This window comes from Salvelinus alpinus, chromosome 9, assembly GCF_045679555.1.
Source record: "Salvelinus alpinus chromosome 9, SLU_Salpinus.1, whole genome shotgun sequence".
NCBI classification, from domain to species: domain Eukaryota; kingdom Metazoa; phylum Chordata; class Actinopteri; order Salmoniformes; family Salmonidae; genus Salvelinus; species Salvelinus alpinus.
The window spans coordinates 15,790,069-15,803,663 of NC_092094.1; positions in this window are offsets into that span (position 1 = coordinate 15,790,069).

The window sequence follows — 13,595 nt, forward strand, 5'->3', positions numbered from 1 at the left end:
TTCCTAAAGAAAATAATATAATTTTTTCTCCATACATATTCCCTGACACCCAAAAGTTACATTTTAATTAGCAGGACAGGAAAATAGTCCAATTCACACGCTTATCAAGATAACATCCCTGGTCATCCCTACTGCCTCTGATCTGGCATACTCACTAAAGGCACATGCTTCATTTGTAAATTATGTCTGAGTGTTGGAGTGTGCCCCTGGCTATCTGTAAATAAAAAAACTAGAAAATGGCGCAGTCCGGTTTGCTAAATATAAGGAATTTGAAATGATTTATACTTTTACTTTTGATACTAAAGTATATGTTATTATTTACATTTACTTTTTGCAATCATTTTGATACAGCCAGATTGACTTTAGATGCAGTATAAAGTTACTCCACCTCAAAAATTCCATTTGGCGAAGGGCTCGGCACACGCATACTCAGAATGGCAAATGAGAAATAAGTGACATCAGGCTATCCGGAAGGCCAAAGTTAGTTACTTTAAGGAGCAGTTCTCTCTCTGTGGGTCTAACCCCAAGAAGTTCTGGAAAACAGTTAAAGACCTGGAGAATAAACCCTCCTCCTCACAGCTGCCCATGTCCTTTAATGTTGATGATGTGGTTGTTACTGACAAGGAGCACATGGCTGGGCTCTTTAATCACCACTTCCTTAAGTCAGGATTCCTATTTGACTCAGCCAGGCCTCCTTGCCCGTCCAACATTTACTAATCTCCCAACCCTTCTAATGCGACTAGCCCCGAAGCTCCTCCCGCTTTTTCTCTTGCCCCGTTACAAAGTTTCTCCCTGCAGGTGGTCACCGAGTCCAAGATGCTAAAGGAGCTCCTTAAACTTGACCCCAAAAAACATCTGTGTCAGATGATTTAGACCCTTTCTTCTTTAAGGTTGCTGCCCCTATCATCGCCAAGCCTGTCTCTCCTCTCTAGGGAGGTTCCCATTACTTGGAAGGCAGCCATGGTCCTTTATTTAGAGGGGGAGATCAAGCTGATCCTAACTGTTATAGGCCAATTTCTATTTTGCCCTGTTTATCAAAAGTGTTGGAAAAACTTGCCAATAATCAACTGACTGGCTTTCTGATGGCTACAGTATTCTCTCTGGTATGCAATCTGGTTTCCGCTCAGGTTATGGATGTGTCACTGCAACCTTAAAGATCCTCAATGATGTCACCACTGCCCTTGATTCTAAGCAATGTTGTGCTGCTATTGACTTGGCCAAAGCTTTTGATACGGTAGACCATTCCATTCTTGTGGGCTGGCTAAGGTGTATTGGTGTCTCTGAGGGGTCTTTAGCCTGGTTTGCTAACTACCTCTCTCAAAGAGTGCAGTGTATAAAGTCAGAACATCTGCTGTCTCAGCCACTGCCTGTCACCAAGGGTGTACCCCAAGGCTCGATCCTAGGCCCCACGCTCTTCTCAACAACAACATAGCTCAGGCAGTAGGAAACTATCTCATCCATTTATATGCAGATGATACAGTATTATACTCAGCAGTCCCCTCCCCGGATTTTGTGTTAAACGCTCTACAACAAAGCTTTCTTAGTGTCCAACATGCTTTCTCTGCCCTTAACCCTGTTCTGAACACCTCTAAAACAAAGGTCATGTGGTTTGAGAAGAAGAAGAATGCCCCTCTCCCCACTGGTATGATTACTACCTCTGAGGGTTTCGAGCTTGAGGTAGTCACCTCATACAAGTACTTGGGAGTATGGCTAGACGTTATACTGGGCTTCTCTCAATACATATCAAAGCTGCAGGGTATGGTTACATCTAGACTTGGTTTCCTCTATCGTAATTGTTCCTCTTTCACCCCAGCTGTAAAACTAACCCTGATTCAGATGACCATCCTACCCATGATAGATTACGAGACGTAATTTATAGATCATTGGATAAGGGTGCACTCGAGCTGCTAGATGTTCTTTACCATTCGTCCGCCAGTTTTGCCACCAATGCTCATTATACAACAACACATCACTGCACTCTATACTCCTCTGTTAACTGGTCATCTCTGTATGCCGTCGCAGGACCCACTGGTTGTTGCTTATTTATAAAACTCTCTTAGGCCTCACTCCCCCCTATCTGAGACATCTACTGCAGCCCTCATCCTCCACATACAACACCTGTTTTGCCAGTCACATTCTGTTAAAAGTCCCCAAAGCACACACGTCCCTGGGTCACTTCTCTTTTCAGTTCGCTGCATCTAGCGACTGGAACGAGCTCCAAAAAAACACTCAAACTGGACAGTTATATCTCAATCTCTTCATTCAAAGACTCAATCATGGACACTTACTGACAGTTGTGGCTGCTTCACATGATGTATTGTTGTCTCTACCTTCTTGCCCTTTGTGCTGTTGTCTGTGCCCTATACTGTTTGTACCATGTTTTGTGCTGCTGCCATGTTGTTGTCATGTTGTGTTGCTACCATGCTGTGTTAGCATGGCTGAAAGACATGACATGTTGTTGTCTTAGGTCTCTCTTTATATAATTCTGTGGTGTCTCTCTCATCGTAATGTGTGTTTTGTCCTATATTATTATAATTTTTCTTAAATCTCATTGTAAATAAGAATTTGTTCTTAACTGACTTGCTTAGTTAAACAAAGGTTAAATAAGATTAAGAGGACACCGAATTTTAGATAGCTACCGTTAGCATTGCTAGCTATTTTTCACGAACTTTGCTAGCTAATGACATTGCCATGTCTTAAGTAAATTTGACGACACAATAATGCTGGCAAAGTTGTTTCATACTAAAAACTACTTTAGCAATGTCATCGTATTTCCAGGCACTATAGTGTAATTTAATCTAAATTTGTTAGCCTTCGTCCAGAATTACTGTGTTAATCACAACTTTAGGGCTCCAGAGGGCGGCTTGAGAACATTCATAACAATGGCAACCTATGAATATTTGCACGGTAGAATTCAATGGCTATAGTTTATTCTTACATGTTCTTTGTTTGAGCTGCTTTTGAAAGCAAACGTTGTTGAAAACATTATTGAAGTCGATTTTCATAATGGCAAGCTAGGACTGATGGTTTGGTTAGCTAAACTAGCAAGTATGTTTGTTTACTAAGGCAACTACTGACTGTAGTTATCTAGTAAACCTGCTAGCTACTTCTGTGGATGTTGAACACATTTCTACCAGCTAATGAGGACATTTCTAGATGCAAATGTGTTGCCAGTAGCACAGTTACAGTCACCAACACTCTGGATAACATGAAAACAGCCTAACCAGCTCTGCTAGGGTGAGTAAAATGTTCAGAGTGTCTGGAAGTAGTTGGCAAGTTAGCCAACTTTAGCCAGTTAGCTTGGGTGCTTGATTGTCGTTGTGAGGTCAGAACGCTCGGATCAACCCTACTCCTCGGCCAGAGCGTCCGGTGTGTGCTCTGAACGCTCTGAGAGAAAAATGCTCTGAATTTACAAACGGACAATCTGACAATGTTCTGAATTTATGAACGCACAGAACGCACTCTGGCACTACATAGTGAATTTGAGGTAATTTAGTAATTTACGAACGCACCCTAATTCCCTCAACCACAGGCCATTAGCAGAATGTGAGGATTTGCTAATATGAGTATGAGCCTGATGTCAAAGGGCTTTATAAGACAAATGAGTGGGCACCCAATTGCCTTGGGAAACGTCGTAGGGACATTGAGCACATGTTATCGGAGCGAGTGGACCTTGCGATATGAAATCCTGCCAAATACTTGACATATGCCAAAAGGATAATGTTTGCAAATATAGGTTGTGCTGGCAATCATTAAAACTAAACTAATGGATAGAAACCATTACAACATTGAGAAAATAAAATACAGACACAGATAAAAAAAAAATTACATGCTCAATGCTTTGGACATTCTATAGCTCTACTAAACAACCTAATTTGAGAAATAAACTTGATCTAAAATATGTTCTGGAGGTACACATTTTCACAAACCATACATTACTCCTGATTTGAAATGTCCTAAACAGGATTTTGAAAGTGCTAATTATAAAATTATAATAAAGTAACATCAGAGTCAATGTCACAAGGCCCTATAAAACACACTGTTTAACAAACACAATTTCATACATTACGCCATTGACATTGAGTGCCAAGTTGTCTCATAAAACAAACCCTTTCAACTATTAAAAAAAATATATAAATAAAATACAGTACCTAAATACAGTATAATTGTCAAATTACTGATTTGATACATACTGTATATATATGACAGTATCATGACATAGAAAATAAGTTAATAGACCATATTCGCCATTACGTTTCATGTTTTACTTCTTGTAGCTTCCAGAATAAATAAGCAAATTGATGATTGCATGTGTAAACAGCAGTAAAATGTATTTATAGTGTTACAGTGGTGATTTGGTGAACAACATTTATGAGATAAGTAACCTTGCCTGAGACCAGAAGACTTGTGCTAGCTAATACCTAGGCTTTAGCTCAGTGAGCCAACACAGTCTTGTGGCATGCAGGAGACAGTGATGCAGTCTTTCGCACTAGTGAAATGTGTGGTGTGATTTAACCCTCTGCCTCTGATTCCAGTGAGAACAGGAGTGTGGTTATGGTCTGGGTCCTCCATGATAGACTGTAGTGCCTCCAGTCCCTCTACAGACACACAGACTACCCATCCCCACACTGCTGTCCTGCACATCGACAACTACACACCCAGGCAGACAAAGAGGGGGAGGAGGAGCGGAAAGGGAGAAGAAGTAAAAGAAAAGGAGGGAAGACAGAGAGTCGCACACAGAAAAAGAGAGGGATTACTTCCTGTTGCACAAGTTGACATAAACACCTAGTTTGCAACACTCTATACACACACACAATACTTACTGTTCAGGCTGGTCTCAATCAAGTCCTGTTGTTGCTCCAGGATATTAGGGATCCTAAAGTAGGCCACGCACCAGAGGTCAGACAGGACCAATCACAACAGGTCAGTTGTCAGGCAACGGTATGTACATTCACAGATCTACAGTCTGTCATCTCTAGACCAATTCAGTCTACAACAGTCTTCCATGACGAGCGACGCCACATAGAAACACATAGCTCATCACTATCTGGTCTATTGATTTAGGTTATTTTCTACCTGGCAGTAATGTTGTCTAATGTTACTTTCAGTCTTGCCAGGGAAATCTCAGCTTTGTCAAATTTTTTATATGCATGCACAGGTAATGTACAAAACACTATTTTTTCCTAACCTTTCCATTTGTGGGTTGCGTCCCTCTAGTACCCCCCTCAGAATCACCCGTCTGGTCTTGTTATTCTTTATGTCCACATGAATCACTGTCAGTAGAAACAAGGCATGGCTTACTGAATCACATCTGACACTCCAAGTATACACACCTGACCCAATAGAGGAAACATTTCAGAGTTGCTCCATCAAGCCTGTCAGTTTTTCTCTAGATACCTGATCGGAAGCTAAAATTCTACACTGGCATGGGTTCCATCAAGGACAATAACAGAGTATTTACACTGGGTGGACAAAACATTATGAATCAAATCAAATCAAATCAAGTTTATTTTATATAGCCCTTCGTACATCAGCTAATATCTCGAAGTGCTGTACAGACACCCAGCCTAAAACCCCAAACAGCAAGCAATGCAGGTGTAGAAGCACGGTGGCTAGGAAAAACTCCCTAGAAAGGCCAAAACCTAGGAAGAAACCTAGAGAGGAACCAGGCTATGAGGGGTGGCCAGTCCTCTTCTGGCTGTGCTGGGTGGAGATTATAACAGAACTATGCCAAGATGTTCAAAATGTTCATAAGTGACAAGCATGGTCAAATAATAATCATGAATAATTTTCAGTTGGCTTTTCATAGCCGATCATCAAGAGTTGAAAATAGCAGGTCCGGGACAGGTGGCGGTTCCATAACCGCAGGCAGAACAGCTGAAACTGGAATAGCAGCAAGGCCAGGTGGACTGGGGACAGCAAGGAGCCATCACGCCCGGCAGCCCTGACGCACGGTCCCAGGGCTCAGGTCCTCCGAGAGAGAGAAAGAGAGAGAGAAGGAGAGAATTAGAGAGAGCCAAGATTTTCAAAATGTTCATAAATGACAAGCATGGTCAAATAATAATCAGGAATAGATGTCAGTTGGCTTTTCATAGCCGATCATTAAGAATTGAAAACAGCAGGTCTGGGACAGGTAGGGGTTCCATAACCGCAGGCAGAAGAGTTGAAACTGGAATAGCAGCAGGGCCAGGTGGACTGGGGACAGCAAGGAGCCATCACGCCCGGCAGCCCTGACGCACGGTCCCAGGGCTCAGGTCCTCCGAGAGAGAGAAAGAGAGAGAGAAGGAGAGAATTAGAGAGAGCCAAGATTTTCAAAATGTTCATAAATGACAAGCATGGTCAAATAATAATCAGGAATAGATGTCAGTTGGCTTTTCATAGCCGATCATTAAGAATTGAAAACAGCAGGTCTGGGACAGGTAGGGGTTCCATAACCGCAGGCAGAAGAGTTGAAACTGGAATAGCAGCAGGGCCAGGCGGACTGGGGACAGCAAGGAGTCATCATGCCCGGTAGTCCTGACGTATGGTCCTAGGGCTCCGGTCCTCCGAGAGAGAGAAAGAAAGAGAATTAGAGAGAGCCAAGATTTTCAAAATGTTCATAAATGACAAGCATGGTCAAATGATAATCAGGAATAAAAGTCAGTTGGCTTTTCATAGCCGATCATTAAGAGTTGAACAGGTAGGGGTTCCATAACAGCAGGCAGAACAGTTGAAACTGGAACAGCAGCAAGGCCAGGTGGACTGGGGACAGCAAGGAGTCATCATGCCCGGTTTGCCGTGACGTATGGTCCTAGGGCTCAGGTTCTCCGAGAGAGAGAAAGAAAGAGAGAACGAGAGAATTAGAGAGAGCATACTTAAATTCACACAGGACACTGGATAAGATAGGAGAAGTACTCCAGGTATAACCAACTGACCCTAGCCCCCCGACACATAAACTACTGCAGCATAAATACTGGAGGCTGAGACAGGAGGGGTCAGGAGACACTGTGGCCCCATCTGATGATACCCCCGGACAGGGCCAAACAGGAAGGATATAACCCCACCCACTCTGCCAAAGCACAGCCCCCACACCACTAGAGGGATATCTTCAACCACCAACTTACAATCCTGAGACAAGGCCGAGTATAGCCCACAAAGATCTCCACCACAGCACAAACCAAGGGGGGGCGCCAACCCAGACAGGAAGATCACGTCAGTAACTCAACCCACTCAAGTGACGCACCCCTCCTAGGGACGGCATGAAAGAGCACCAGTAAGCCAGTGACTCAGCCCCTGTAATAGGGTTAGGGGCAGAGAATCCCAGTGGAGAGAGGGGAACCGGCCAGGCAGAGACAGCAAGGGCGGTTCGTTGCTCCAGAGCCTTTCCGTTCACCTTCACACTCCTGGGCCAGACTACACTCAATCATATGACCTACTGAAGAGATAAGTCTTCAGTAAAGACTTAAAGGTTGAGACCGAGTCTGCGTCTCTCACATGGGTAGGCAGACTATTCCATAAAAATGGAGATCTATAGGAGAAAGCCCTGCCTCCCGCTGTTTGCTTAGAAATTCTAGGGACAATTAGGAGGCCTGCGTCTTGTGACCGTAGCGTACGTGTAGGTATGTATGGCAGGACCAACTCGGAAAGATAGGTAGGAGCAAGCCCATGTAACGCTTTATAGGTTAACAGTAAAACCTTGAAATCAGCCCTTGCCTTAACAGGAAGCCAGTGTAGGGAGGCTAGCACTGGAGTAATATGATCAAATTTCTTGGTTCTAGTCAGGATTCTAGCAGCCGTATTTAGCACTAACTGAAGTTTATTTAGTGCTTTATCCGGGTAGCCGGAAAGTAGAGCATTGCAGTAGTCTAACCTAGAAGTAACAAATGCATGGATGAATTTTTCTGCATCATTTTTGGACAGAAAATTTCTGATTTGTGCAATGTTACGTAGATGGAAAAAAGCTGTCCTTGAAACAGTCTTGATATGTTCGTCAAAAGAGAGATCAGGGTCAAGAGTAACGCCGAGGTCCTTCACAGTTTTATTTGAGACGACTTTACAACCATCAAGATTAATTGTCAGATTTAACAGAAGATCTCTTTGTTTCTTGGGACCTAGAACAAGCATCTCTGTTTTGTCCGAGTTTAAAAGTAGAAAGTTTGCAGCCATCCACTTCCTTATGTCTGAAACACAGGCTTCTAGCGAGGGCAATTTTGAGGCTTCACCATGTTTCATTGAAATGTACAGCTGTGTGTCATCCGCATAGCAGTGAAAATTAACATTATGTTTTCGAATAACATCCCCAAGAGGTAAAATATATAGTGAAAACAATAGTGGTCCTAAAACGGAACCTTGAGGAACACCGAAATGTACAGTTGATTTGTCAGAGGACAAACCATTCACAGAGACAAACTGATATCTTTCCGACAGGTAAGATCTAAACCAGGCCAGAACTTGTCCGTGTAGACCAATTTGGGTTTCCAGTCTCTCCAAAAGAATGTGGTGATCGATGGTGTCAAAGGCAGCACTAAGGTCTAGTAGCACGAGGACAGATGCAGAGCCTCGGTCTGACGCCATTAAAAGGTCATTTACCACCTTCACAAGTGCAGTCTCAGTGCTATGATGGGGTCTAAAACCAGACTGAAGCATTTCGTATACATTGTTTGTCTTCAGGAAGGCAGTGAGTTGCTGCGCAACAGCTTTTTCTAAAATTTTTGAGAGGAATGGAAGATTCGATATAGGCCAATAGTTTTTTATATTTTCCGGGTCAAGGTTTGGCTTTTTCAAGAGAGGCTTTATTACTGCCACTTTTAGTGAGTTTGGTACACATCCGGTGGATAGAGAGACGTTTATTATGTTCAACATATGAGGGCCAAGCACAGGAAGCAGCTCTTTCAGTAGTTTAGTAGGAATAGGATCCAGTATGCAGCTAGAAGGTTTAGAGGCCATGATTATTTTCATCATTGTGTCAAGAGATATAGTACTAAAACACTTGAGTGTCTCCCTTGATCCTAGGTCCTGGCAGAGTTGTGCAGACTCAGGACAATTGAGCTTTGGAGGAATACGCAGATTTAAAGAGGAGTCCATAATTTGCTTTCTAATGATCATGATCTTTTCCTCAAAGAAGTTCATGAATTTATTACTGCTGAAGTGAAAGCCATCCTCTCTTGGGGAATGCTGCTTTTTAGTTAGCTTTGCAACAGTATCAAAAAGAAATTTTGGATTGTTCTTATTTTCCTCAATTAAGTTGGAAAAGTAGGATGATCGAGCAGCAGTGAGGGCTCTTCGGTACTGCACGGTACTGTCTTTCCAAGCTAGTCGGAAGACTTCCAGTTTGGTGTGGCGCCATTTCCGTTCCAATTTTCTGGAAGCTTGCTTCAAAGCTCGGGTATTTTCTGTATACCAGGGAGCTAGTTTCTTATGACAAATGTTTTTCGTTTTTAGGGGTGCAACTGCATCTAGGGTATTGCGCAAGGTTAAATTGAGTTCCTCAGTTAGGTGGTTAACTGATTTTTGTCCTCTGACGTCCTTGGGTAGGCAGAAGGAGTCTGGAAGGGCATCAAGGAATTTTTGTGTTGTCTGAGAATTTATAGCACGACTTTTGATGCTCCTTGGTTGGGGTCTGAGCAGATTATTTGTTGCGATTGCAAACGTAATAAAATGGTGGTCCGACAGTCCAGGATTATGAGGAAAAACATTAAGATCTACAACATTTATTCCATGGGACAAAACTAAGTCCAGAGTATGACTGTGGCAGTGAGTAGGTCCAGAGACATGTTGGACAAAACCCACTGAGTCGATGATGGCTCCGAAAGACTTTTGGAGTGGGTCTGTGGACTTCTCCATATGAATATTAAAATCACCAAAAATTAGAATATGATCTGCTATGACTACAAGGTCTGATAGGAATTCAGGGAACTCAGAGAGGAACGCTGTATATGGCCCAGGAGGCCTATAAACAGTGGCTATAAAAAGTGATTGAGTAGGCTGCATAGATTTCATGACTAGAAGCTCAAAAGACGAAAACGTCATTTTTTTTTTTGTAAATTGAAATTTGCTATCGTAAATGTTAGCAACACCTCCGCCTTTGCGGGATGCACGGGGGATATGGTCACTAGTGTAACCAGGAGGTGAGGCCTCATTTAACACAGTAAATTCATCAGGCTTAAGCCATGTTTCAGTCAGGCCAATCACATCAAGATTATGATCAGTGATTAGTTCATTGACTATAACTGCCTTTGAAGTGAGGGATCTAACATTAAGTAACCCTATTTTGAGATGTGAGGTATCACGATCTCTTTCAATAATGGCAGGAATGGAGGAGGTCTTTATCCTAATGAGATTGCTAAGGCGAACACCGCCATGTTTAGTTTTGCCCAACCTAGGTCGAGGCACAGACACAGTCTCAATGGGGATGGCTGAGCTGACTACACTGACTGTGCTATTGGCAGACTCCACTAAGCTGGTAGGTTGGCTAACAGCCTGCTGCCTGGCCTGCACCCTATTTCATTGTGGAGCTAGTGGAGTTAGAGCCCTATCTATGTTTGTAGATAAGATGAGAGCACCCCTCCAGCTAGGATGGAGTCCGTCACTCCTCAGCAGGTCAGGCTTGGTCCTGTTTGTGGGTGAGTCCCAGAAAGAGGGCCAATTATCTACAAATTCTATCTTTTGGGAGGGGCAGAAAACAGTTTTCAACCAGCGATTGAGTTGTGAGACTCTGCTGTAGAGCTCGTCACTCCCCCTAACTGGGAGAGGGCCAGAGACAATTACTCGATGCCGACACATCTTTCTAGCTGATTTACAGGCTGAAGCTATGTTGCGCTTGGTGACCTCTGACTGTTTCATCCTAACATCGTTGGTAACATGAACACCTGCTCTTTACCATGACCTGACTGAACAGGTGAATTCAGGTGAAAGCTATGGTTCCTTATTGATGCCACTTGTTAAATCCACTTCAAATCACTGTAGATGAAGGGGAGGAGACAGGTTAAAGAAGGATTTTTAAGCCTTGAGACAATTGTGTGCCATTCAGAGGGTGAATGGGCAAGACAAAATATATAAGTGCCTTTGAACGGGGTATGGTAGTAGGTGCCAGGCGCACCGGTTTGAGTCAAGAACTGCAACGCTGCTGGGTTTTTCACGCTCAACAGTTCCCATGTGTATCAAGAATGGTCCAACACCCAAAGGACATTCAGCCAACTAGACACAAGTATGGGAAGCATTGGCGTCAAATTGGGCCAGCATCCCAGTGGAATGGTTTTGACACCTTGTAGTTCATGCCCCGACGAATTGAAGCTGTTCTGAGGGGGGTGCAAGTCAGGTGGAAGGTGTTATTAATGTTTTGTACAGTGTATGAGTGAGTGAGTCAGTGTATGAGTGAGTGACTGTGTGTATGTGAACACTCTCCATTATCCCTTACCATTGCTGTAGTTGTAGTGGCTGGTCTTGCCAGGTGGGGGCTTGGGCAGGGACAGAGGGGTCTCCTCAGAGGGAATGTCCAACTGGAAGTACTCTACAAACAGCCTGACCACGCTGCTGTCTGCTGCCGCCCAAGACTCAGGCCTCAGTGTCTGAGACACGATCTCCACACGCACACGCTCAGATTTTGGATTGGATTTTGGAAAGTCTAGTGGTTATTATTGCTGTTGTGGATCCCTATTCAGTAGGCTGATGATGGGTCTATAGGAACACACCATAGAATCTTAACTTATCAACCAGGGTAGTAATGACGGAAGTATTCCACACAGTCATGGCCCCATGAAAATCTTTGGTGAAGAGAGGTGTCAGTAAGTAATTGAACATTTTATAAAATGCATAAAAGAAAACAACACGCTCTAGTCAAAACATTGAAAGACTTAAATATATATAAGTCTTCTCTGTTGATATCCATTTCTTCAGACAACAGCTCCGCCTCAGATAGAAACAGATAGTGTTTAGGTGATGGACGGCTGGAACCATGTCTGTCTGTCTAACTAGCCTGGGATTTGCCTGAAGGCTCCGCTCTCCTGTGCTCTGATTGGCTTAATGCCGTTCTCGCTGTCCAATCTGTTGCAAGGAGTGCACAGAAATAAATATTTTTTATACTTCCTAATATGTTTGAAGGGTCAGGTAGCCTAGCGGCAGATAGCCTGGAGTGTTGGACTTGTAACCGAAAGGTTGCAAGATTAAATCCCTGAGCGGATGAGGTAAAAATCTGTCGTTCTGCCCCTGAACAAGGCTGTTAACCCACTGTTCCTAGGCCATCATTGAAAATAAGAATTTGTTCTTAACTGACTTGCCTAGTTAAATAAAGGTTAAAGAAATGTACTGAAATATAAACTTCTACAATAATCAAAGTAAATTGTAATTTCAGTGTAAAATAAAATTCTAAGCAGATGATGTGAAAGGGACATACTTGCAGAACAATCGCTCCCATCCAGATGATCAGTAAGAAATATTTTTCTAGCTATCTTTCTAAGCTTTTCTATCCATCAACAACAATAATGCTGCTAATATTAAATTCGACATCATATCTCTACAGTGCAAACCCACACCATGAATGATTCATGAACACCTGTGTTTTGTTTTGTGTTTCAATAAGAAGAAAAAATCCCATCTGCCAAACTGGTTAAAGGCGATCAGTACCAAACCTCAGCATGAAGCAGATATACCTACAGCACTAGACGTTCGTCCAAACAACGGCGTTGGCAAGATAAACAATACAAATCTAATAAAAACAAACAAAGGCAACTAGACTTGTTGAAAAAAAACTTGTCTTTCCAAAGCTGATATACAGCTTTCACCTGGATGCTGCTGTTTTTTTCCTGTGATACTGGACCCTCAAGATCCAATGGCCTTGATATAAACACAACAAGCCCAATAACCTTGATACATTACTTCCTATCCAACGGTACTATACTCCTATCCTCTACGGACTGAGGTTCATCGAAGTGTACAAGGTAAACAGGCTAGGTTCTATCCTGTATCCCTGGTTCACCCACCTTCCGTCCCATGGAGGACTGCCCAGGAACAATGCAGTCATCACTGTCTGAGAGGATCGATTCAGTCTGATCCTCATCTTCTGCTGCTGGCGCCTCTTCTGCATTTGGGGGAGGGAGAGATGGAAAGAGGGGGGCGGATAACATGCTGACCAGACCGCTCGTGCACACGTGCGTCAGCGTGCGCATCTTGAATTTGTCCATCCACACCAGATGCGATCAGGACACGCAGGTTGAAATATCAAAACTAACTGAATCAACTATATTAATTTGGGAACAGGTCGAAAAGCAAACATTTATGGCAATTTAGCTAGCTAGCTTGCGGTTGCTAGCTAATTTGTCCTGGGATATAAACATTGGGTTGTTATTTTGCCTGAAATGCACAAGGTCCTCTACTCCGACAATTAATCCACAGATAAAAGGGTAAACCAAGTTACTTTCTAGTAATCTCTCCTCCTTCAGGGTTCTTCTTCTTCTTTGGACTTTATATGGCGGTTGGCAAACAACTCTAAGGTACATTACCACCACCAACTGGACTGGAGTGTGGACCGCAGTTCATCTTTCAATTACCCACATGGGTATATGCTCCTAAAAACCAATGAGGAGATGGGAGACGCAGGACTTGCAGACCGTCGAGCTTCA